The 25,465-nt window shown below is 51.0% G+C and overlaps 1 long non-coding RNA gene across 2 annotated transcripts; it reads left to right on the forward strand.

Moving 5' to 3' along the window:
- The first annotated feature begins 15,990 nt into the window (after positions 1-15,990).
- Positions 15,991-19,956, forward strand: LOC145716437 (uncharacterized). Of its 2 annotated transcripts, XR_014139064.1 has the most exons (4): positions 15,991-16,376; positions 18,205-18,359; positions 18,812-19,544; positions 19,852-19,956. It is a non-coding gene; the product is annotated as an uncharacterized LOC145716437 (long non-coding RNA). The 2 variants fall into 2 exon arrangements; XR_014139065.1 differs by lacking the exons at positions 15,991-16,376; positions 19,852-19,956 and adding an exon at positions 17,796-17,965 and having other exon boundaries at positions 18,812-19,529.
- The last annotated feature ends 5,509 nt before the right edge of the window (positions 19,957-25,465 follow it).

A 25,465-nucleotide genomic window follows, 5' to 3' on the forward strand; every position in this document is an offset into this window, starting at 1 on the left:
ACGTATTTTCGGTCCATAACAGAAGTCAAAGAAGGGTTTCAGGCTGGGACTGAGGTCATCTGATTCGCCGGAAGAAACACACCCATCTGTTTGTGGGAACCTTCGGGAAGCGGGAGGCCAGCGAGGAAGCTTTAGCTGTAGATCGTGCCAGAGGTGTTGGGAGAGCGGCCTGGGAGGTGATAGCGGAGGGAGGGAAGTTGGTCGGTGAGACAACTTAGGACGTGGAGCTCGGGAGAGAGGAGAGACCACAGGGCTCCTGGGTTTGGCGCTGGGCGCCGGTCCACGGTGGTGCTCGCTCTCACACATGGGCTGCAGAGTACCCGCTCCTACAGTCTTGGACACGTAGCCCAGTGTGTTTGTAGGACACAGACCTATTTATAGGAAGGTTGTAGGACCAGAGCAGGCACATTTAAAATGGAAAGGTGTTGCCAAGTTGCTATACTGGGCTCACCAGCATCCCCTCAAAATTCACATCCACCTAAGGCCTCTGAACGTGACCTCATTTGGAAATGGGGTTTTTGCAGATGTAACCAAGTTAAAATGAAATCATGCTGGATTAGGGTGGGCCTGGATGAGGGTGGGCCCTAAATCCAATGACTAGTGTTCTTCTAAGGGGAGAGAGACACACAGCGACACAGAGACATGCAGGGAGAACACCAGTGCCAGCCACCAGAAGCTGGGACAGGGAGGGAGGACTCCTTTCCAGAACCTTCAGTAGAGCTTGGACTTCTGGCCTCCAGAATGTGAGACGTTGAGGCGCTTGGTCACAGCAGCCCTAGGAGGCTGACACGGCTGTCCTCCCCAAAGCCAGCGCACTGACCCCCCGGGCTTCCCTCCCAGAGCTAACTGGCAGCACTGGGAAACCTCTCCTGAGATACTGGCACTCACCGGTCCTTTGCAGGGTTGAGCAGGGTTTTCCTGAATTTATTGGACAAAGATTTCATTACTTTCTTTTGGAAATTGCCTGTTCAGATCTTTTGTCCATTTTTCTTTCAGGTCATTTATTAATTTGTAAACACTTGTTACATATTTATCCTCACTCAAGATTCTAGTATATTTTCCTCTATAGGATTTTAACCCTTGTAGTTTGTATTTTGGGTTTAGCTTAAATCAATCTGGAACTGATCTGGAGGCGTGGTGTGAAGTAGCTCAGTATTTTACTTCCCAAATGGAGAGCCATCATCTCCAATTCTGCTTACTGAATGGCCTATCATCATCTCGCCCGGCGACCGGCAACGCAAGTCAAAGGGCATTCATGTATTTCATTTTTTGTAGACCACAGTTTCCTCTTCTCTATCTTGATCAACTATGTGAAAAACTACGTGATCAACCAAGACTAGGATATATCATGTCCTCCTTTCCAGCCTCCTTGTTGCAAGCCTGTTGTTGCCTGAGCCAGAAACAGGGCTGCGTTCTTGGCCTGGCGAAGGGGGAGGAGTCGTCTTCCACCGGGTGTTTGTGCACAAGTTCAGACCGAGGCGGGCCTGGTTCCAGGGAGCGGGAAATGCCGAGCTGACCTCACTAAGAGACAGGGCCAACCGCAGGTGGAAAGGGTCTGGGGGCTCCTCCAGACGATGCACCGTGCTCCCCGGGACGGGACGGAGCAGCCTCACTGCCTCTCGGCTTTGGGCTGTGCTCCGGGTCCACCTGTCGCGAGAGCTGGGAGACCCACGGGAGTCATAGGACCTCTTGGGGCTTCATTGTCTCACGTGTAAACTGGGGACAAAAATAATAACAACACTAGTCACAGCTACTTGTCCGGGAGTTCTGTAAGAGCCAATGTGTTGGTGCACGTGGGAAACACTTAGCCCAGGGCCTGGGGGGCATGTCACCTGCCATTCCTGGTTTTGTGTTTTACACTTTTCTCACTTTTTCTTTGATTAGAAATTAACCAGCCTTTTGATTTATTCATAAGTTCAGCTGTTATTCTACTTCAGAACATTTTTTCTATTATCTTTACTGAGTCTTTTTTTCTGCTTTGCTTGAGTGTATTATAGCATACTTTCCCCGATTTTTTGAGCAAGATGGTGAATTAATTTATTTTCTTTTTTTTACTGATATAGATATTCACGTCTGAGTATGCTTTGTTTGTATTCCACAAATTCTGTCTAGTATTTGTTGTTATGATTTCCCCGAAATTCTGTAATTCTGCTTTAAATTTCCCTCTGACTCAAAAATTGATAAATAGGGAATTGTAAAATTTCTAGGCCCGTTTTTGGTTTTGTAATTGAGGCAGCCTCTAGTTTTGCCACACTATGGTTAGAAAATCTTTTCTACGTTATTTCTCCTTTTTGAAATGAATTGAAGTTATTTTGTGATTTATAACTTGGCCAATTTCCGTGAATGACATTCGAGCAACAGAAACGGGAGATACCCAGGTAAATGTGATACACTCCTTTGCTTCTTGGTAATTCTGTGAAATACATACGACTGTTGAGAGCAAATATTCTAGCATTTTCGGGGTATATTGATTATGTGGATTTAGTAAACGTGACCACTATAACATGAGCAGTGGAGGTAAGGGGCCCGTATTGGGGAAAGCCTTCTCCAGTGCTCTGGAAATGGTCAAGTGTTCATTCTAAATAAACTGCAAGATGTTAGGTAAGTTTATCAGAATCCCCAGGAAACTGTAAACAGAATAACACAAAAAGATATAGCCAAAAAGCCGAAAGATCGTTTAAAATGGAATACTAAAAATATATTCAAGGGGATCAGGGTAACACAACCAGATCAAACAAACAAAATCTCCTATAAATCATGTCTGTCTGCCTATTTTCCTGCATTTTCTGTAGTTTCTGCTTTTTGAAAATTTCTTTTATAATATTTAGTGTATTAATATTTATAACTATGACATCTTTATCATAAAGTATAATGCTAAAGAATTTAAAGTGTCTTTGTTTTATCTCCTTTAATGTTTTTTGGTTGAAAAAATACCAGTCTCATGTTAAGACTGAGACCTCTGCCTTTTTTTTTAATGCCTTTGCTTACACTTTGATTTTTAACTTTTTAAAATAACTGTCTTGGGTGAATCTCTTGAATACAACCGCGGAGTTGGGGTAGCATCCAGGCTCCAAGATGACACCCGGAGATTCTCATCTCTCGGTCGTCTGCTCCTTGGGTGGGCTCCTGTCACATCAGCCGGAGCTGGTCTGTGTGCCCAAGAGAAGATTGCAGGATGATGGTGTGGGACTCCCAAGTCTAGGCTAAAAAAGTCAGTGCAGCTTCTGCCCTGGGCTCTGGATTGCTCGTTCTGGGAAAAGTGAGATGCCATGTTGGTGAGGATACTCAAGTCAAGCTGTGGAGAGGCTCACGTGGAGAGAACCCACCTGGCTGGCCATGTGGAGGAGCCATCTTGGACGTGGATTCTCCTGGCCCAGCTGAGCCTTCAGATGAGCCCGCGGCCCCAGCCGGTACCCTGAGCAGACCAGCGTCCATCATTCCTCCCCTGAACAGCTGACCCACCGAAACTTTGAGACACAATACATAGTTACTGTTGTTTTCAGCCACTAAATTTGGGAGGTGACTTGTTACATAGCAGTAGATATTTAATGCAATAATCCAATTTGAAAATCTTTTTTATTTTAATAGATGAGTTAACTTCTTTTACATTCATTGGTATGATGAATGCATTTGACCCTAATCTGTTATTTTGTGCTGTGATATCTAGATGTATCTATCCATATATATAGAAACAGATTATATGATTATGTCTATATCTACCTATCTCTCTCTCTCGAGGAGATTCCTAATACATATATATTGTATATGTGTGTGTATATATATATCTGTATACATATGTGTGTGTGTATATATATCTGTGTGTGTATATATATATATATATATATATATATATATATATATATATGAAGCAGTTTCCTCAGACATACACATGTACTTAAACCATCCTTTACTACGTGGTCTGTTCCCATAAACTTATTGAATGCTAATTATTTTGAGATTTAAGAAGGTTGTACTTGCATTCCAGCCGTGTCCTTTATAACCATGCCTTCATATAATGCTGTATTTCCTTAGGCCAAATTCCCACCTTGTTGGTCTTAGTCTGATTTTAGGATCTCTTAAGGATTTGTTCAGCTTGAAGATACCATGAGTGACAACAAAGTGGCTTCTCTCCTCCCCCTCCTCCTCCTTCAGCTCTTTCTTTCCTTCTTGTTCCTCCACACCCCAGCATTAATCAAAAGTTACTTTTCTTAATGCCTACTACTTTTGAGTTATTAGCTGCTTACATGCTTCCTTAATTGATCTGTCAGCCCAAATGTTATCTCTTGTGTTCCAGCAATTCTGATGAAGAATCAAAGTTATTTTGTGTCCATATTAGTTGATTTTCCTTCCTCCCTTTGATGGTTGGTGGCATTGTTGAAGCAGGAGATATTTACATTCTATTCTTTCGCTAACACCCCTTCTACTTCTGGTCAATTTGCTCAAACATACTTGTCACTGATTCTTTGCCCAAATTTTCCTAGTTATCTCATGGTCGATCATAGCTCATCCTCTAGCAGATTCCCCAAGAAAGAGTCATGTGAAAAATATTCCCTGAAGCTCTTCATATTCAAACGATCTGTTTCCTTCATACATAAATGGGGTGCGCTGGGTGGAAAACCCTTCGCCCCACCGTACCATGCTAGTGAGGTGATAAAGTCTGATTCCTTTTCTCTATCTTGTCCGGATGCCTAAGGGATCTTCCCCCATATCTGAGCTCCACGGGGCTTGTAGTCCACACCAGTGGGACTGGGCCCTGGGAGAGCTCCCTCGATTGTCCTGCACTGACTCCCTGGGGCTCTGGCAGAGCGAGGAGAATATGGGATTTGGAATGAAACACCCGGGTTCCAACCCAGCTCTTTGTAATCCTAAAAGTCATGTGGCTTCTCTGAGCCCCATCTATAAAATGGGTTTAATAATATCCCTGGCACCCCTATTCACAGGTCAGAGAAGCTACCACACGCGAAAACGTGCTACAAAGCACCGGGCCGGAGTCAGAAGGTTCTGCTGTGTGCGCTCGGCCACGTCTGCGATTCTCACCCATCTTCCCACCAACTGGAGCGTTTTCTGAGTGAGAAGGAGGCAGGGAAGTCTGCCCTGCAAGCTTTTTTTTTAAGATTGTATTATTTGACAGAGAGAGAGACAGCATGAGAGGGAACACAAGCAGGGGGAGTGGGAGAGGGAGAAGCAGGCTTCCTGCCAAGCAGGGAGCCCGATGTGGGGCTCGATCCCAGGACCCTGGGACCATGACCTGAGCTGAAGGCAGATGCCCAATGACTGAGCCCCTTAGGCGCCCCTGCCCTGTGAGCTTTGTCGAGGCAGGCCTCGGGTGCTCTGCCCCCAAAAGCAGAACTTCACAGTTGTCCCTCTAAATTCCCACCTTGTTGGTCTTAGTCTGATTTTAGGATCTCTTAAGGATTTGTTCAGCTTGAAGATTTCATTAGCTTTGCTACCAAGTCCCCGTCCAGGTTATTGAGGCTTTCTGGCCCCTCCCGGGCCCAGGGCAGAGTTCCCCCTGGGCTGACTGCGGATTTTCCCCATTGGGTTGCGATTACTCAGCCCATGACAAGCCAGCCTTGTTGATTCCAGTGCCTTCCGCCCGCACCTGCCAGCCTGTCTTGCCAGGTCCCTCCCATAACTGTGACGCTAAGTGTGTGGCCGGAGGTCATCTAAGGTGTGATGACAGTGTCTACTCTCATGGGGGTGTGTGAAGAAACACGCCAGTAACAGTAAGGTGCCACCGCCCGCTTTCTCAGCCTCAGCCCCCCAGACGCTGGGGCCCGGCCCATGCACTGGCACATTTGCTGGCTCCCTGGTCCCTCCCTCAGCGGTGACAACCCAAAATGTCTCCTGACGTGGCCACATGTCCCAGAGTGGCACGATTGCCCTGGTCTGGAACCGTGGACCCAACAACAGTGGGACAGCCCGCACGTCCCTCTTTCTGCTGGGAAACCACCGCATGCTGATGAGCGGTCTCGGCCTCCACCCCGCGGATCGTTGATGTTATTACGAAGCCCTGTGTTTCCAGCTCCCCACCCTGGGGACCAGCCTTGGTGACTTGTCAAACATCTTGCTACGTTCAGGTTGCCGCCTCCGCAGGGCGGCCTGGCCTCGCCAGGGCTGACCCGTTAGAGGAAAAATGAGGGCAGCGGGCTTCAAGGGAGACACTGGGCATGAACTTGGCCCAACGCGAGGGACACGCCAGCGCTGTCCTCGGCCCCGGGACGGTGCAGAATGGACTCGGAAGCAAAGAAAATCGCCTGGCTCTTGCATCTCCACCTCTGAGCCATGTTTGTTTCTCCAGAAAGAGTGGAGACGGCCCTCCAAATCGTTTCCGGCTGAGAATAACCCAGGCAAACCGGTCAACCTCTCTGAAGCTGGGCTCCCGCGCCACTCCGCCCCAGCCTCCTCCCAGGTGCTGGGGAGCAAACCAGGCCCGCGGCCCCTCACTGGACTTGCAACACGAGCTCGCAGGCAGAGGGGGACGCTCAACTCTGGGGCTCTGGGGCCAGTCCTCCAAGAGGATCCGCAGGCGATCTGACCACGAATAGTGTTGCTCCAGGGAGAACTTCCTCCTTGGACGAGTGAGTAGGAGGAAGTGCGTTAAAATGATGTGTGGTGGCCCTCTGGTCACACCCTACGATGTGTGGCACGCCCAAACTGGCTTTCCCATGACCAAATTCTTTACGAGCCGAGGATGGTGGGTTAAGGCGGGGGGCCACGGTGAACTCTGTGTTCCGCTGTGGAGGGGCCAGGCCCCCGGGGCCACGCAGGGGGCAAGAGCCCGGGGAGTGAGCAGGGGTGAGGCGGCGGGCTCCCACAGCCCGCACCCTGCCACTCGGGCTCCCTGCAGGGCGTTGGGGCTCCAAACCGCACCTTAATTAGTCTGTTCTTGTTCAGCTGGGAGCTTTCCTATGGGCACAGTATCATCACAGCATCTTCTTCCATTTCCTTCTCCGGAAATTAATAAAATTTATATATTAAAAGAAAAGATTCCCCGAAAGCATGTGGTTTTGTCTTTGTTAATCTGTCCTCTAGGCTTACAGCTTGTTCCTTGCACCCGTGTGCTTGAGGGTCCGGGACACTTAGAACACGGCCCACAGTCTAGAGTTGAGAGTGGGGTCTGTGGCCAGAGGACGTGGTGTCATTGCTCACTTCTGGAGCATTCTCTGCCCTCTTCCATGGAGAGCAAGAGCTAGGTTCCCCTCTTGCATGTGGGTGGCCCTGTAACCTGCTCCGGGGTGGAAGGACGCTGATCAGCTTCATCCATCTGAGCACCTGCAAATGCCATGCTGGGAGGGAGCCTAAGTTAGCTGCAGGGTGGGGGGGTGTCCAGCCGGCCCCATGGTTCCCAGCCACCTGCTGAGTCCCTGGGCACGTGAGTGAGCATGTTAGTATCCTGTGGCCTCCTGAACAAACTGCCCCACACAAGGTTCCAGTGGATGCTGGAGGATGTGCCGTCCTCGTTTGCCTTACCACCAAGCCCAGCCCCTCAGTCTTGCTTAATTATCCGGGGGAATGCACCAGAATCTGACTTGCTATTTACTATTGATTAGGGCCTAGGCTTTGTGAAGTTATATGTTAATGTGTGGATTTTTTGTTGGGAGAGATGCAAATGATTCCTGTCTGGTGGAGGTGACCCCAAGGCTACGGATCTATTTCCCTGCAGGGCAGTGATCACTTGCCCATCACTCAGAAAACGCTCGAACATGCCTGCCTGGCCTCACGACGGAGCACTCTGCCCTCCACTGCTCCTGGAAGCTGCCTTGCCATTTTGCTGGTTCCCAGGCTAATCCGTTCAACAAATGTGTGATGTGTTCATTCCATATTTGTACAGGAGTCTTCCTTTTAAGATTGTGCGTGGCCCTATAGATGGGCTCGGGGAGTTCAGTGAATCCACAGAGAAAGCTGATCCCTGAGGTGAACTTGAAGTTAACCTCTGGGAAATTCTGACTCAGTATCACAGGGAAAGGGTAACCTGCTCGACAAGAACATGCTGATAAGGAAGGAGGAAAGCCAGCTCGTTTTCATCCAGAGAGATGACAGCTCTAAGGAGAGGCGGGTAACGTCCAGAGAAGCAAACAAAGCATCAGAGAGAGGAACCTAAGCATGTCCTCAAATTCAAGAAGTATAAACCTCTTGCGGGTGAGAAGAGTCTGCTGGAGGGGAGAAAAGGGAAGTCTTTCTTCAAACAGCGTCAAGAGTCAGCAACATTGGGTGGATCCTCTTGAGGAGCGCTGTGTGCGGTGTGCTCAGCAGTCTCTATACACACCTGTGTGCATACGCATGAGTCTGTGTGCAGACACGTGTGTATACACGTGTGTATGTGTATGTGTATGGACGTGTAAATGTGTGTACATGTGTATATTTGCATACGTGTGTGTTGGGTATGTGCGCACATACGTGTGTATATGTGTATATGTATATGTTTGTATACGTGTGTTGGGTACATGTGTGTGTGCATATGTGTGCACAGGTGTACATGTACGTTTGTATGCATGCATGTCAGGTACATGTATGTGTACATACATGTTTGTATACGTGTGTCGGGTGCATGTATATGTGCATAGGTGTATATATGTATATGTTTGCATACATGTGTCAGGTACATGTATGTGCGCACAGGTGTACATGCACGTGTTTGTATACATGTGTGTCAGGCACATGTGTGTGCACATACATGTTTGTATACGTGTGTCAGGTACATGTATGTGTGCACACAGGTGTATATGTTTGTATACATACGTGTCGGTACATGTATGTGTACATACATGTTTGTATACGTGTGTGTCGGGTACATGTATGTGCACACACATGTGTATATGTATGCGTGTATATACACACACAGCCCAGACAAGGCTCCCTCCCACAGCCATAGGACCAGACGCCTTCTGATGCTGTGGGCCTGCTTCCAGGTTCACCTGTCACCCCAAGTTTTAAATCCCTCCTGGAGATCAGGTCTCAGCTGCTGTCCGCAGCCTGCTCCCCCCCGCCCCTGCTCCCTCTCCCTCGGGGTTTCCTGCCCTGGGCAGGGCCTTTCATCCCTGGCACTGGCTCCCACACAGGGCCCAGCACATTGCTGCTCAGTAAATGCTGTTTGAACTGAAGGACCCAACCTGTAGCAAGACGCCCAAGAAGAAGCTTTGGCAAGTGGAGTCTTACACGACTGGCAGGACTCTGACCCTGACCCGTGCCCTGAGCCCGCCCACACAGCCCCTCTGGACCTGTTTTCTCCTGCAGCACCCAGTGCAGCCCCGACTCCTGGTGCACCCCCCCCCGCCGCCCCAGCCTGGCCGCGCCCTCCCCGCGTCCACAGGAAGGAGGAAGGCAGTGCCCAGGGTCCCACAGAAATGCAGTTTGAGCTCATACGTAATTTAAATATGCTGGAGCCGGAATAGAGGAGTAACCAGAAACAGGGGAAATTGATACTATAATGTCTTATTTCATCCAATGTCACCAAATATCATTTCAATGTCTACTCGATATAAAAATGTATTAATGACTAGTTTACATTTTTGGGTACGAAGTCTTCACAATTGGGTGTGTATTTTACAGTTAACAGCACATCTCAATTGTAATGCTAAATTTTCAACCATTAACGGGAAATATAGTTGTATCAGAACAACGAAGCTGTGTTCAAAGCAGAAATAACTTACACAGCCCCCCTCTTTCAAGCTGGATTGATTAAAATAAAGGACTGGGTACAGCCTTGCTGGCCAGGGTCCCAGCGCCGGTCCAGCAAACCCAGGGCCTGAACCGCATGTGGGTATGCCACCCAGTGGCCGCGCCTGGTAGTGCAGGGTCTTGCCGGGATTTGGGGCCTTCCAGGAGCCAGGGTGTGATGCTGGCCTGACATTCCATGAACATTCCTGGGGGGAAGGAGGAGAAGGGATGCATAGAGGAGAGTGGGGAAGAAGGGGTGTCGCGTGTGTTCCCTTCAGCTCCGGGTCTTGGGATCACTGAGGGGGCGGGCAGTCTCTGCCAGGCTGTCCTGTACCTTCAGCCACCTGCCTGTAGAAACCGGCCTCCCGAACCCTGAGAAGGCGAGGGGCCTTTCCATGCTGTTCCCGAGCCTGACAGCAGGACGGCAGACCGTCTCAGTCACCTTGGGTGGCCACAGTGAGAGCCCACACCCGGGGCTTCCACAACAGGAGCGTCCTTTTTACAGTTCTGGGGGCCCGAAGTCCCAGATCAGGGCGCCGTCAGGGCTGGTCCCCGTGGGACCTCTCTTCCTGGCTTGTGGATGACCCTTCTGGCTGTGTGCTCCCAGGGCTCCTCTGAGCTTTCGGAAAGCCAGCCCTGGTGTCTCTTCCTCTTCCTATAAGGACACCAGTCGATGGGATTAGGCAACCCCCACCCCCTGGGCCCTCATTTAACCTTGACCACCTCCTTAAAGGCCCCAAATGCAGCCTCACTGGGGGTTAGGGCTTCAGTAGATGAGGTTTTGGAGATAACAGTTCCGTCCACAACAGTGGTAGTTGCCCCATGTTGCAGCTAAGTGACAGAGGTTATGACTTGCTCGAGATCACACAGAGCCAGGAATTGGGCCAGGCTGAGCCCCGTTGCCAGGGTGGGGGTGGGGTCCTCAGCCTCTCTCCTCTAGACCCCACCCCAACACCCTCAAGAGCCTCTGCCTGCATTTCTGGCCTTTGCAAACTGCACTCTGGAGATCAAACCCATTCCCCAGCCAAAGTGACCGCGAGGTCTTGACCTTTGGGGGCCTCTCTGGGTGGTGGCTAGACAAGCAGGTGAGGAATGCTCTGGGGCAGTCTGTGTGGCCTCCTGTCTCAGGCTGCCATGCTGCCGGGTCTGGACAGCAGAGCCCATGTGGGGCCTCCTGGCGAGCCCTGGACTCCTTGGGAGACTGTCCAGTCAGGTCAGACCTGGGGCCTTGCGTGCCCAGAAACGTGGTTACGTCGGCGCCAGCGAGGTGCGTCTCTCCAGAAACACAGATACAGGAGCCAAGCCCCCCGGACGGATAGGTGAGACCAGGTGCCAGGGAATGCAGTACTCAAAACCTGGAGCACGAAATACTCCAGCTCCTGCAAGCCCGAGCGGAGACAGGTGCAGCCCATCGTTCCAAAGCTGTTGAGGGCGGTTGGAGTCAGGGTATAGTGGCGTCAGGTGTGTGGGCTCGGGGTCGGGGGGAGCCAGAGGACAGGAAGGCTGGGGACTTGAGGACGAGGGTTGATTCTATGTTTGTTTGACCATTTTCTTCTTTTCAGAGACTTAAATTATAAGATGGAGTCACATTTCTCTTGGTTCTAGAAAATACTGTAACTGATTTTCCGTGAAGAAAGTAAATGAACACCTCAGTGGCCTCTGTCATTTGTGGTACCCTGCTCCGTGGATGTCGCTCCTGGATGGATGCCAGGACTCAGCATGGACCCTCCTTAAATAAATCCAGTCCTCTTGAGGCTTCGGAACGAGGTCAGGGGGCCAGGACGCCTGGCGGAGGAGGACCCCATGCTCCAATGGGTGAGAGACAGACAGAAAGAGGTGAGCTCCTGGGGCTCCCCAGACGGACACCCAGTGTGGGAGGCACGTCTGAACAAGGGTCCCCCAGACTCTCTGGATGCTGAATGAAGGCCACACTGTGTGGAGGCTGGTCTGGGAAGGTGCTGGGTGCCCCTCTTCCAGGCCCCACTCTGCATCAGCCCTGCATCGTGGAACGCCGAGAGAGAGAGAGAGGCAGAGGGCGCGGTGTGGCCGACCACTGTGACACATTCCCCGTGCCACACCCAGACTCCCAGAGATGCTGGGGAGTCTGAGACTCCCTCAGGTCTACAGTGCCTGGGCCAGCCCAATGGGCCCTCCCCAGCCCACAACCCCATTAGGCAAGGTTGGCCCAATGGGTCTCAAATTCTTTGGGTCCAATTAGCCCAGGCCCCGGACCCCTTGGATGCGGCTTGCATGAGCACGTCTCTGCAGCCTCCCATTTTTCTGCTCCCGGACCGGACACCTTCCCCTTTCTTCCTGAGCGCCGCCCCCTGCCTGAAGTGCCGCCGCGGCCAGACGAGGGGCCTGTGTTTGGGCAGTGGTGGGCAGGGTGGCCGGCGTGCACCTGCAGGCTCCTTCCCGGCAGCTGAGGGTGGGGAGCTGAGGTGCGCCCACAGAGGAATGTGGGCATCTGTGGGGGTTCTCAGAGCATGGGGGAAGGGCCTCTCCTCAGGAGGACCCCACTTGCAGCTGGTAAAGGGGGCAGGGGCTTGGGCTGCTTTAATCAGCAGCAAGAGAAATGCAGTTGCATCTCCTCATTCCAGTTGGGCCTGTGGGCCACGCACCCAGGTGAGCAGTGGTGGGCACAGGGCCAGGCATCGAGGTGTGGACACGGGAGGCTCCCGAGTCCCAGCTGTTAACTATCTTAACGAGAATTGTACAAGTGAAAACAATCCCTATAGAAAATGCAGAAAAGCAGAAAGAAAATAAAAATCCTATATCTTTATAATTCTCCAATGGGGAGATGGAGGCCGTGTGGCGTAGAATTCGCCTCATCTGAGGAGAGGTCTGCCCTGTGCCCTGGGCAGTTGGGAGGTGGCATCCAGATCCTGGAATGTTCTGATAGAAGCGTCCTTGTTGGCCTGAGGCTAAGCCTGTGCTCTGGGTCACGGCTCTCAGCGGCTCTGTGGCAAACCTCTCTGTTTAATCCCATGCTCAGAGTTCTTCGGTGACCTCCCCTCCTCCCCAGGACAGGAAGTGCTCACCTCCCAGCGGGTGACATCCATGCATCCCCGTGTCAGCCCCGAACCCCTCATGAGCATCATGGCCGCGATAGCTAACATGAGTTAGGCGTTACCGTAGGTGGGAGCAGAGCGAGGAGCTTCGCACCAGTACCGTCCCTTTGTCTTGCACAGAACACAGGTCTGCACCGTACCCACATCACAGACAGGCAAGGTGAAGCTCAGAGGGGTTGAGACAAGGCCTGACCCTGCTGTCTGACCCAGAACCTGAGGGTCAACCACCGTGCCACACCCTACCTGTTCCATGCCCTACGCTCCAGTCATACGGGACTGTTGGGGCACGCCTCTGTGTTTTCTTTTTATCTTAGTCACCATACAGTACAGCATTAGTTTTTGATGTAGTGGTCCATGCTTCATTGTTTGCATATAACTCCCAGTGCTCTATGCAGAACGTGCCCTCTTTAATATCCGTCACCAGGCTAACCCATCCCCCAACCCCCTCCCCTCTAAAACCCTCAGATTATTTCTCAGAGTCCATCGTCTCTCATGGTTTGTCTCCCCCTCTGATTTCTCCCCCTTCATTTTTCCCTTCCTTCTAATGTCCTCCATGCTATTCCTTATGTTCCACAAGTAAGTGAAACCATATAATTGTCTTTGCTTGACTTATTTCACTTAGCATAATCTCCTCCAGTCCCATCCATGTTGATGTAAAAGTTGGGTATTCATCCTTTCTGATGGCTGAGTAATATTCCATTGTATATATGGACCACATCTTCTTTATCCATTCATCTGTTGAAGGGCATCTCGGCTCTTTCCGCAGTTTGGCTATTGCGGATGTTGCTGCTATGAACATTGGGGTGCATATGGCCCTTCTTTTCACTACATCTGTGTCTTTGGGGTAAATACCCAGGAGTGCAATTGCTGGGTCATAGGGTAGCTCTATTTTTAAATTTTTGAGGAACCTCCACACTGTTTTCCAAAGTGGCTGTACCAACTTGCATTTCCACCAACAGTGTAAGAGGGTTCCCCTTTCTCCACAACCTCTCCAACATTTGTTGTTTCCTGCCTTGTCCGTTTTTTCCATTCTAACTGGTGTAAGGTGGTATCTCAATGTGGTTTTGATTTGAATTTCCCTGATGGCTAATGATGACGAACATTTTTTCATGTGTCTGTTAGCCATTTATATGTCTTCTTTGGTGAAGTGTCTGCTCATGTCTTCTGCCCATTTTTTGACTGGGTTATTAGTTTTTTGAGTGTTGAGTTTGAGAAGTTCTTTGTAGATCTTGGGTACCAGCCCTTTATCTGTAGTGTCATTTGCAAATATCTTCTCCCATTCTGTGGGTTGCCTCTTAGTTTTGTTGACTGTTTCCTTTGCTGTGCAGAAGCTTTTTATCTTGATGAAGTCCCAAAAGTTCATTTTCGCTTTTGTTTCCCTTGCCTTTGTAGACGTGTCTTGAAAGAAGTTGCTGTGGCCGATGTCACAGAGGTTGCTGCCTATGTTCTCCTCTAGGATTTTGATGGATTCCTGTCTCACATTGAGGTCTTTCATCCACTTTGAGTTTATCTTTGTGTGTGGTGTAAGAGAATGGTCGAGTTTCATTCTTCTGCATGTGGCTGTCCAATTTTCCCAGCACCATTTATTGAAGAGACTGTCTTTTTTCCACTGGATATTTTTTCCTGCTTTGTCGAAAATTAGTTGACCATAGAGTTGAGGGTCCATTTCTGGGCTCTCTATTCTGGTCCATTGATCTATGTGTCTGTTTTTGTGCCAGTACCATACTGTCTTGATGATGACAGCTTTGTAATAGAGCTGGAAGTCCGGAATTGGGATGCCGCCAGCTTTGGTTTTCTTTTTCAACATTCCTCTGGCTATTCGTGGTCTTTGCTGATTCCATACAAATTTTAGGATTGTTTGTTCCACCATCTATGAAAAGCCCACAGCGAATATCATTCTCAATGGGGAAAAGCTCAGAGCATTTCCCTTAAGATCGGGAATATATCAAGGATGCCCAGTCTTCCACTATTGTTCAACATAGTATTAGAAGTCCTAGCAATAGCGATCAGACAACAAAAAGAAATAAAATGTATTCAGATTGGCAAAGAAGAAGTCAAACTCTCTCTCTTTGCAGATGACATGATACTTTGTGGAAAACCCAAAATACTCCACCCCCAAATTACTAGAACTCATACAGCAATTCAGTAATGTGACAGGATACAAAATCAATGCACAGAAATCAGTTGCCTTCTTATACACTAACAATGTAACTGTAGAAAGAGAAATTAGGGAATTGATTCCATTCCATTCCAAAACCATAAGATACCTAGGAATAAACCTAACCAAAGAGGTCAAGGATCTATACTCTAGAAACTACAGAACACTTACGAAAGAAATTCAAGAAGACACAAAAAGATGGAAAAACATCCCATGCTCATGGATCGGAAGAATACACATTGTTAAAATGTGTTTTCATTTTGCTCCCTGTGTGTTTTTGCAAGTCCGCTTCCCTGTCCTGATGACCTGGAGGGCTCAGGTCCGCCCCCTGGTGACTCTTTCCTGCCTCCGAGCCCCCCCCCCCCCCAGGTCCCCATAGAAACCGCTGCTGGGGTGGCAGCTCTTGTTCCCACGTCTCTCCCCAGAGCTCCCCGAAAGCAGGGGGGCCCTTCCGCACCCTGGTACAGCCCACGCCCTACCACGGGGCCCAGTGCCACGGAGGGAGGAGGGAAAAGTCATCCCAGACTCCGGAGAAATCAATTGCTTAATTGTTTCATTGTTTCATTCCCATCACCTGGGTGAATAAACCCAGGACCTTGCTGCTCCTCAGTGGGTGCTCATCCCACAGCCCTGGAGAGCGTAACTCTGTGACTGCAGTGTTAAGGTATACACCCACAGCAGTGCCCGGAGCTGACAGCCCCCCAAGGCCGGTTAGCTGGGAGAGCTGGGCAGCCCCGTAGAGAAGGCCTCAGACGAGGAGGGGCTTTGCCCTTCGCATCCCACCGCCCAGGCTCCGCGGGACGCCCGAGCTGGTGAATCTCTAGGCCTTAAATACCGCTTGCCTTTCTCTTTTTAAATCTTCCGGCGAGTCCTCTCTTCACAGAGTTAAACTTTTCTTTGACCCACGCTGTCAAGCGTATTTGAGAATTTTGAATTAATAGCAACTTTTAATTCGTATGTGTTAAATGTAGGACCACGGCATGAATGGCTGGCTGTGTTATTTCTGGCTGGCTTGGTGATCATCAGCCTCCAGGGTTGAGGAAGTCCTAAAATAGTGACAAGACCTTCCGCATGTGGGACAAAGCCAGGATGAGTCAGCCTCGGTGTCAGTGTGGAGCTCTCTGCTGCTTCAGAAAACCATGCAGGGTGTTTCGGTTCCAGATCACCTGACAAGATGTGGCCGTAGACCACCCGCTTCCCGCCTCAGGTGGCCTTGCCCGGGGTCCCGACGCAACTGCTGGGACGCTCCCCAGAGCCCCCGGACACCCACCCCTCACTGATGCACTTCGAGTGAGGGGTTGTCTGTGGGTATCACGGGATGGAGACCTGGGACCAGAAAAGAGCATGGCTGTGAGCTCACCTCCTCCAAGGAGCCCTCCTGGATCCCAGGCGCCCTCAGCTCAGGCCCTTCGCCATGTTGTGGGGGGCGGGGGTTGATCTACGTGACAGATGGTTGCTTGGAGCAGGCCTTCCCTCCCTGGGCTCAGGTACGACTCATCCCATCTTCAGAGGGGCCCCTTTGCCAGATGTTTGGCGGTCAGGCCCTGCCTTCGCCGGGGAGGTTAGTCTTGCCTTAGGGCCCAGCATCTGTGATCCCCAATCCACTTCTGCACCCCAGCTCCACACTGATCTTTTTTTTTTTTTTTTTAGTACTACAGCTTCCCGCCAGGCGCCCCCTCCTCTAGGCTCCTAGGGAGTCGTGGATTGAATGAACACACACCTCCCACGTACTAGCAAGTTTCAGGGACAATGCACTATAAATATATATTTTTTTAACTGAACATTTTTCTGCAGGAAATGAGCATCTTTCCTAAAGGAAACAGTCTCGCAAACATGAGAGTAGCCCACAGCATAAACTTGACTAACTATGCACAGCTATTTGCCAATTCCTCCATAGATCTTTGTTTCTGGAGGGAAAAAAAAAAAGCCCACTAAAGTGATTTTCCCAAAGGAGAGGCCTGGACTCAAAGACATACGGGGCTGCACGTGTGGATGGCAAACGCCCCCCGTTGCAGCTGCAACACGCCCCCCTCCGCCCCGGTCTCGCGCCCGCGCTCAGCTGTCAGGGGCTTCCACGCCGCCCCCGCCCCCGCCCCGCGGCCCACGCCCTTCGGTGAACTTTCAAAACCGCGGACGTGTTCCCAGCTCCGTTCTCTGCTCCGGGCCCAGGATGGCGGGCTGTAAAAAGACACGGCCCCTTCCTTGACCGAGCGCGTACAGAACCCCGTAATTAAAGTAGGGGTGAGCCGGCCTCCCACGGGAGGGCCAGCCCGCGCGGAAGCTGGGTCCGCCCGGCAGTAGGTGAGGCCGGCACCCCGAGTCTGTGCGCAGGCTGCAGGTGCGGCTGCTCCGGGGTGGGGGGCTGCCTGCTGCGGGCTGCGGGCAGGGCTCCGCGCGGCTCCACACCACCCCTCATGTCCCTCGGACCCACGTCCACCCGGGGCCTGTTCTTCTGGCTGACGGTTGGTGCACAAGAGGAAAAGACAAAACCACATGAGCACAGCTGCGGCGTCTGCTTTTCTTCCGTCCTTCACGCCGCACAGGCGGGGGCGAGTCCCGGAGGAGCCCCCCTGGATGGGGTGGGGAGGTGCGCCCCGCCCAGCCCACGGGGGAGGAGCAGCAGGTGTGGACGTGCGAGTCCGGGTTAGCGGAGGGTACACTGGGACGCTCCTGAGTGCCACAGCCAGGCTGCGGGGTCCCTGCAGACCCTGCCCGGCTCAGGGGTGCCCTCCACCGCCCCCCCCACCCCGCCCCAGCTACCCTGCCCCTGGCCCACCAGCGCCGGCAGATCCAACGAGTGTAAAGGGAAATCACAGTGTTTCCATTTGTGTTTCCGGGATGCCTGTGGCTTGAACGTTGCTTTTTTTGCTTGATGCCTCTTTGGATCTGTTTTCTGTAAACTGCCGTTCCGCCTGGTCCTCTGTTGTGGTGTCACCTTCTTGTGGCGCAAAAATTCTCCTGAATTGCAAGCCCTGGACGTGCGAGCGACACCTTCCTCGGTCTCCCCTGGGCTGGTGTCCATGGGGCCCGGTGAAGAGAAACCTGTATCCTCCAGGTCATCAAGCGCACACTCTGTGTGAGTGTGCCCCGTGGTTTTTGATTCAGACGTTTTGATTAAGAAATCCTTCCCCACGTTTGAGGTCACAGGGATGTTCTCCTGAGTTCTCTACCGGGAACTTTACAGCCCCACCGTCTGTTGGCCGAGGGACACCTGCGCACCCGGGGTAGGCAGGGACCCGGTTTCAGTGTTTCCCTGGGAGAGTCCATTTTAATCCATAATGTGACTCACACCTTAATTTCTCAATTTATTCCTAGGGACGGATTTTTTTCCTTCTAATGATGCAGTCGTTTTTCTCTGGAAGAAGACTGGTACTATTTGTACAGGAAACCGAGCTCTCAGCTCTGGTAGCTGCGATTTCTTGTGAAAATTTGGTGTCTATTGGTGACCGAGCGGTGGCACGATAAATTAGGTAAGAAATGGATTTCCAGCTTAGTGGTGGGAGGAATCATTAAACTTGACATTTTGTGCTGTTTGAAGTTAGAGCCTCTACAAGAACTAGAAATAATTCCAATTTACTTCCTCTCTGATATCCTGGAGGGGAGGTTCCATGTCCTATACATAAAACATAATGAGAATGAGACATCCCCAACTCTAAGGGCAAAAACTTAATTTTATCACCGTAACAATTGGGGATGTTGAATCGCCTTCTTTGTGTGTCTTCGGTCGCTTTACCACGCTCAGTAAAAACACTGATTTCTATTTTTTTCTCTTTCTCTCTTTTTTTTTTTCTGTTGGACTCACACACTAACCTCCCTGCTTTTCTGTCTCCAAATTTGTAGTTAATTATGAAAAATGGAGAAATTTGAGTAAGCAAATATCTAAGTCGACTTTTCCCTTTTATTTTACTGCATTTAATTAAAGTATGACATGCAGACAGAAAAATACGCAAACCATGAGTGTACAGCTCAGTGAATTTCACAAAGTCAGTGGATCATATAACCAGCTCCCAGGTCAAGAAAAAGATGCCCCTGACATCTCAGAAGCTGTCCAGCCCCTTCCAAGAGTTACCCCTGCCCAAGGGGAGCGCTGTCCTTCCTGTTGGCAGGAAAGATTAGTGTTGCCTGGGTTCTTGAACTTTTTCTCAGAAGGGTCACGGAATGTGTACGTGCTTCATACGTTTGTGGGACTCACCTGCATCGTGCTGTGGTCCGTCTGCATGGCTGGGTGGCAGTCCTTCGCGTGGGTGTACCGCGGCTTATCACCTGTTCCCTCGTTACCAGTGTGGGTTTGTTTCCTGTTTGGGGCAATCGGGCTCGGGGCCGCTGTGAAGTTGTTGTCTGTGTGTTTGGGGAACACATGGGCGTTCTCTGCTGGGCTCGGGCAGCAGAGAAGTTGCTGGAAGAGGGTGCGTGCACGTCAGCCAGCCAGATCTCCCACGTGAACGCACCATTCACCCCACCAGCAGCATGTGCACTGAATTCTCCACATCTTTGCACACGTTTTTTGTATCTCTTCAGTTTGTCACTCCGCCGGGGATCTCATTGTGCTTGGACTTGCATTTCTCCAATGACTAATGAAGTTGAGCACTTTTTCATCTGTTTTTGGCCTTTTGGATAAACTTTATTTTGAAGTTCCTGTTTTTCCAGTTTTATTGGTTAGTCTATCATTTTCTTATTGACTTTGGTCAGATCGTGTGTGTGTGTATATATATATTCAATATCACTCCTTTATGTATTGCAAATATGTCCCTTCAGTCTGTGGCTTTTTTTTTTTTTCTTAAAGGTATCTCTTTATGACTAGACATAGCTAACTAATTTCAATATAGTTCACTTTACTGTCTTTTTTCTTTAAGGTTAGGACTTTGTGCATCCCGTTTGAGAAACATTTGCCTAATCCAGCAACATGAAGCTGTTCTCCTAGGTCTTCTTCCCAAAACCCATTATCTTACCTTTCATTTTTAGATCTACGGTCCTCCTAGAATTGCCTTTCTGAGTGGGTATTGCAGGAAGTAGGCACGGAGATTCATCTCGGTGTTTCATTTGCTGCCTATTTGACCCAGCAGCATTTACTGAAGACTGTTCTTTGCAACAGACAGGTGACCGTGTGTGTGTTGGTGGCAGGTGGTCTTCCAAGATGGTCACCCCGCATGTCACTATCCTCCACCCATCGGGAGGGTGGGGGGTAGCTCGCAGTCCCTCCGCCAGTCCGAGCAGGCCTCCTGACCCATCTCAGCAGTGGAGGATGGGGGGGCGCGGCCATGCCAGTTTGGGCCCTGCCCTAAGACACCTGGCCGCTCTACTCTCGTGTGGGGGGAATCGGGTGCTGTGTCAGAAGCCGGGACACAGAGGCCTGAAGCAGAACCGTCTCCGTGGCCTGTCGCTGTGTGACAGCCTCTTGTTACAAGTGGAGTCCACTCCAAGGGTAGGATCCCTCGGGGCTGCACACCCACAGGGACCACTGTGCTTACTGTATACTTGCTCACGTACCCTCTCCACCACCTTCTGGAGGAAGAACTGCTGTGGCTGATATTTTACACATGAAGAACCGGGTCTCAGAGGGGATAAATAACATGCTCAAAGTCACCCAGAGAGTGAGGGGAAGTCCAGGGTTGGGACCAGGCTGTCTCTGACCCGCCGGTGAACAGTTTGAAGGCCCCAGGCCCCAGGAGGGTCACGCCATCCCTGGAGTCCCTGGAGTCTTGTTCTATTTTTCATTTTTCCATCTGTTGGCTCCAGCAGCTTTGGCCATATGGTGACGTCAACTCCCGTGCAGGTTCATTTTCTTCTCAGGAAGGGGTGCCGATATGCCGGTTGTTGCAAATCACGGAGGCAAAGGAGAGGGGGACCCCTGGGGCAATGGGGGCTGGGGCACAGAAGCTCTGAGCAATGGCATGCGGGGGCGCTCTGAAGATACATGGTGTGCTACCAAGAAGGGAGTGTCTTCCCTGTTGGCTCGGAGACTTCTAGGACCATGTGGTTGAGTAGGGTTGTGACAGCGTTAGGGTGGAGACCCCAGCTCACGAATCTTTAGTCTGGGGCTCTTTGCAGCACACACGGACACCCAGACACAGAGAATCCCAAATGCCAGTCTAGAAAGAGCTTGGCCTGGCCTGCAAAGGAAGCAGCACCACCTACCGGCCCCCCAATAACACTCTCCATAAGGAAAGCAATCGGGGGATCCTTCTAGCTGCTCAGCACTGGCCGCCACCAGGGGCTGTTGGATCATCCCGCGTGCACAAGTCATGCCTTTAAAATCTGTCTTCCAGGACTCTCAAGCTGGGAATCCAACGGTCTGGGATGTACTGACCTGGAAAATTGCCATGTTTGTATTCTTTTTGTGAAGCTTATGAAATCGCCACTTTGCGGGTCAAATGGTTGAATGTCAGAAATTGCATTTGGTTGAAATGAATAAGAAGGGCATTGCGGGCAGTTAGGATGGCTGTGAGACCGGAGATGGTAGGCAGAAAGTGGGCGGCCAGGCGGCGGGGGGAGAGGTGTTCCCGCTGGAACTGAAGGCCCGCTGGGTGGGTGCTCAGGCAGGTGGGCAGGAAGGCAGGTGTGGGCAGTGGTCAGAGCTGGGAAGCTGGGGGCTGGACTTCAGGGAGGTGGGGCGACAGAGGACAGGAAGGCATCCATTCCCAAGCGTAGTTTCCCAGACCTGCTGTCCCTTCCTCGCCCCCGCCCCCCGGAGTTGCGGAATGCTGGGGGTCGGCCCCCGCGGGCCCTCACTGCCGCCACCAGGAGTCCTCGCCGTGACTCCGCTCTGCTCTGCTCGGCCTCTCGGCAGACAGCTGCTGCTTCTCTCAAAACTTGGTTTTTTAATTTTTAATCTACTTTATAGAATAATGGATCTGGACCTCATTCTACCTTTTTATAATCTAAAGTATCGTGTTTGCTATGCTATGAGCATAAATGTGATGTTTATTCAATAGTAACCGAGTTAGTTTGAAAAGGTGTATACACATACGCCGCGTGGCCGTGAAAGAGGCCGCTCCGTTTTAAATATCAGGCTTTCGTTGCTCATCAACTACTCATTATGTTTTGTGAAGAGAACATCTTGAGAGTCATTAATAGTACTTTGTTACTTTTCTTTCTTAAAATATCCACACATTTCCCACAGTTTTGAAGCTAAAAATGTACCCGAACATAGGAGTCACTCTGATTGACTTATTTTCCTAGGTGGGATTTCCTCTCCACTCTCCCTGGTGGGGGCTCATCCTCTGGTTTTTGTTAATAAAGTTTTATTGGAACTCAGGCGACTTCTTCACACTTGTCCTGGCATCCCTGGAACACCGACCTGAGCCACCAGCCTGCTGGCTGACTTCTTGACTATACTAATTGCATTGATCTTTTAAAGTCTCTTTCTTTCATATTTGTTTTATTTACTTTTTGAGACTTGGTGTTTTTCTCAAGGATTTTTAAAAATTTTTCCTTTCTTTTTTCTCTTTCTTTCTTCTGTGGTGGTTGGGGTTACTTGACCATTGACCTGTGTTCTACTATATTAGCATCTAGAGAAAAACTTATTTATCCTGCTCTTTGGCTAACTGACATGTGGAGCCACCGATGGAAGCTTCTTTTACCCGGTTCCTTTATGTGGCCCCCAGTGCTGATCTGTTTCTCTCTCCTGACTTGTAGTGTTTACCTTTTCCGGGAGTGACTCACAGTTTCCCGTGTTTAGTGTTGCTTCGCCAGATGGAGACAAATAGATATCTGTGCACTGTAAGCTGATGTGTCCTAGAAGAAGCAAAGCACTCACATCCATAAACATGCTCCGCTCATGAAGACCAATACAGGCTTCTCACGCGCAGTGCAGAGCAGTGCCCGGTCCCCTCACTGGGCGCCACTTTGAGGTGTGGTGCGTCTTTGAGTCCCTGCGAGTAACTGACGTTTCTATTTGTTTGTTGTCTTATTTATTGTCTCTTTGCCCTGGACCAGATGCAGCCCCGTGAGTGTAGCCAGAGGGCCAGAAAAGGTGACTGGCATAATATTGGGTTTGGCAAGTATTTCTTAAATAAGTACATGAAAAGGAAAGTCTGAGTCAGGACACGGAGGAGTCTAGATGTTCTAGCGTGCTTGTGGGTAGGGGTGGGCAATGACGTGGGGGTGCAGGGGGGTGAATGTGGGAGGCCAGGGGGCATGGGTCCACATGGGGGGCTCCTGTTGCCTGCTCAGCTTGGGGGCCTGTGTGCCTTGGGACCTCAGGGAGGCTCTTGCCCAGGCTAGACCCCAAACACAGGGCAAGTGGGGCCGCATAGGGAGGGTAGGCAGGACCAGAGAAGGCAAATGCTGGGGGGATTTAGCTTCAGGACGGGGAGGTGGCTGCCCTGCCCTTGTGGAAATTCTCCGGGCCTGAGAATCCAGGAAATATGCATGGGGTCACTCCCCACACCACCACCACCTCCAAGGGCATGCAGGTTAAGGTATGTAGCAGCTCTAGGAAGCCAGTCTGGCTCTTTCCTGACCCTTGCCCTCACTGCTTTTGGGCGGGAGTGGCCCAAGCCCCGATAGATCCCCAGGGCCTCTGCACGCCACTGTCCTCGCTCCGTGCTGTCTGTTACGCCAGGCCCTGCCTGGAACTTTGGGGTTGGCGCCTAGGAACCAGACCTCTGCTGTCTCCTCCATGACATGCCTCTGGGGGTTCAGCGGGCACCTCGGTTTATGATCATCTGCCTTAATTACCGAGGGCCTCTCCCCAAGCCAGTGGCTGTGGCTTGCATCACGTACAGCGTTGAAAGGACGGCAAAGAAGAGGCTTTACAGGCGGGAGGGCTGGTCCAGACAGGGCTGGAAGCATCCGTCACCTGTTCCTCATTCACTCTTCACGGCCCCCTGGAAGTCGGTGCAATTACTGTGCATTAGATTATAACCTGCAGGGATGTGTGGGCAGTTCAGAGAGATGCACTCCGAATGACACCTGGTCTAATCAATTCCTTTAGTGTGTTATTTCAAATTGGGCTCTGGTTCCAAATGTTGATATGACCCACGGGCAGGAATTACAAGTCCTCTCTCCATCACAGTGGCACAGCCCAGTGTCAGCACATAATTGTCTGCCTTTTGCCCATTATTTCCAACAATAAATTGTGGGCCTGTGGCTCTCCAGCCAGGACATTTTTGATGATGTCAGGGGTGCCCAGGAGCTGATGACTTAATTTTCTCGGAAACTGCAGCATCATCTGTCACTGCCCAGGACAATGGGAGCCACAGCTGCTGGGCCGTCACTTTTGATTTGGGGAAGGCGAGGCAAGGGCGGACGTGTCCGGGTCAGTCCGGATCAGTGTGAGGCAGGGAGAGACAAGACAGCCCCCAAGACCCAGGAGCTGCTTGACGTCCTGGGTGACGTTCTTCTTGTGGGAACACGTGCCAACCCCAGCGGGGCCACCTCAGGACAAAGAGCGCTGTTGGGCCCCTTTGTGCTTTCGGAACGAGTTGTTGATCGCTCCATGTCGATTTTCCTCACCGGAATAAATACTCCAAGAGGGCAGGGGCCACAGAAGCTTGGCCCCAAGAAGGCAGCAGAAGCGTCTGCGGCCCGGAAGAGAAATCCCAGCGGAGGGCGAGGCCCGGGAGGGCTGCGAGCCTGGACAGGGCGGCCAGACCCAGGGGGCCTGAGGCCTGGATGTTGGGGACCGCCACTGGTCAGCCCCCCCCGGGTGCTGCCGGGAGTCACCTCACCTTGGACACTCACCTTGGACACGGCGGACCAGGGAGTAAGCCGAGCATGCCCACGAGACATCGCGGGCACTTGTCACGTCCTGGTCCTGGTCCCTCTGCGTGTTGTCCTGGCTCCTGGGCCGACCCGCTCCACACGTGGGGAGGCTGATCCCTGGAAGTCTGTCTGTTCTCCAAAGGAGGAAAACACATTTGCGTGATAGTATCCTAGAATTTCAGAGCTGAAGGAAATTTATGGGGTTTTTATAAAATATACAATAAACAGGGGACTGTACTATTTCAATGAGAAGGACCAGCAGGCTAGTGGTTCTCTGTGAGAAGGGCTGGAAGGTAGGCCCGTCTGACCGCACAGTGCAAACCCTGGGTCGGGGGCGGGGGAGGCATCCGCAGATGGGCCCGGAGGTCATACTGCCCGCAGGATATGGGCAGGAATTTGGCCAGTGTCTGCGGTCTCCTGCAGAAGAAATAGTAGAAGGGAAACTGATATGGAATACTAGGTCCTCCCTTCGGAGATGTGCAATCAATTTATGCAGTCTGTTCTGCAAAGGAAATCCTATCTGGGTATTCAGATCTGTGGTAAACACCACTGTAAGCTGTGTCAACTGTAATGAGCTCCTTCCTTCCATTACTTCTCCCTTAAACTCGTGAGGCTGGAGGGGATCGCTATCTTTGCAAACTCATCATCTCAGCCTCAGGCAAGCTGATACTTCCTCCAGTCCTCAAAGTCTGAAAGCCAAAGTTATTTGTATAATCAGGAAGAAGAGGGTCAGATGGGAACACCTTTAGCTGAGTGTTTAGTGTCCAGCCAGCAGAGAGGACCCGAATAGGTAGACTGTAGATCTCATTTACATCTGAGGCTGCTACCTTCAGCTACCCCAGAGCTTGTCCTCACGGGTTCTCTGCCTATT

The sequence above is a fragment of the Leptonychotes weddellii genome, chromosome 12 (genome assembly GCF_054177405.1).
Source record: "Leptonychotes weddellii isolate Sample4059 chromosome 12, ASM5417740v2, whole genome shotgun sequence".
NCBI lineage: Eukaryota > Metazoa > Chordata > Mammalia > Carnivora > Phocidae > Leptonychotes > Leptonychotes weddellii.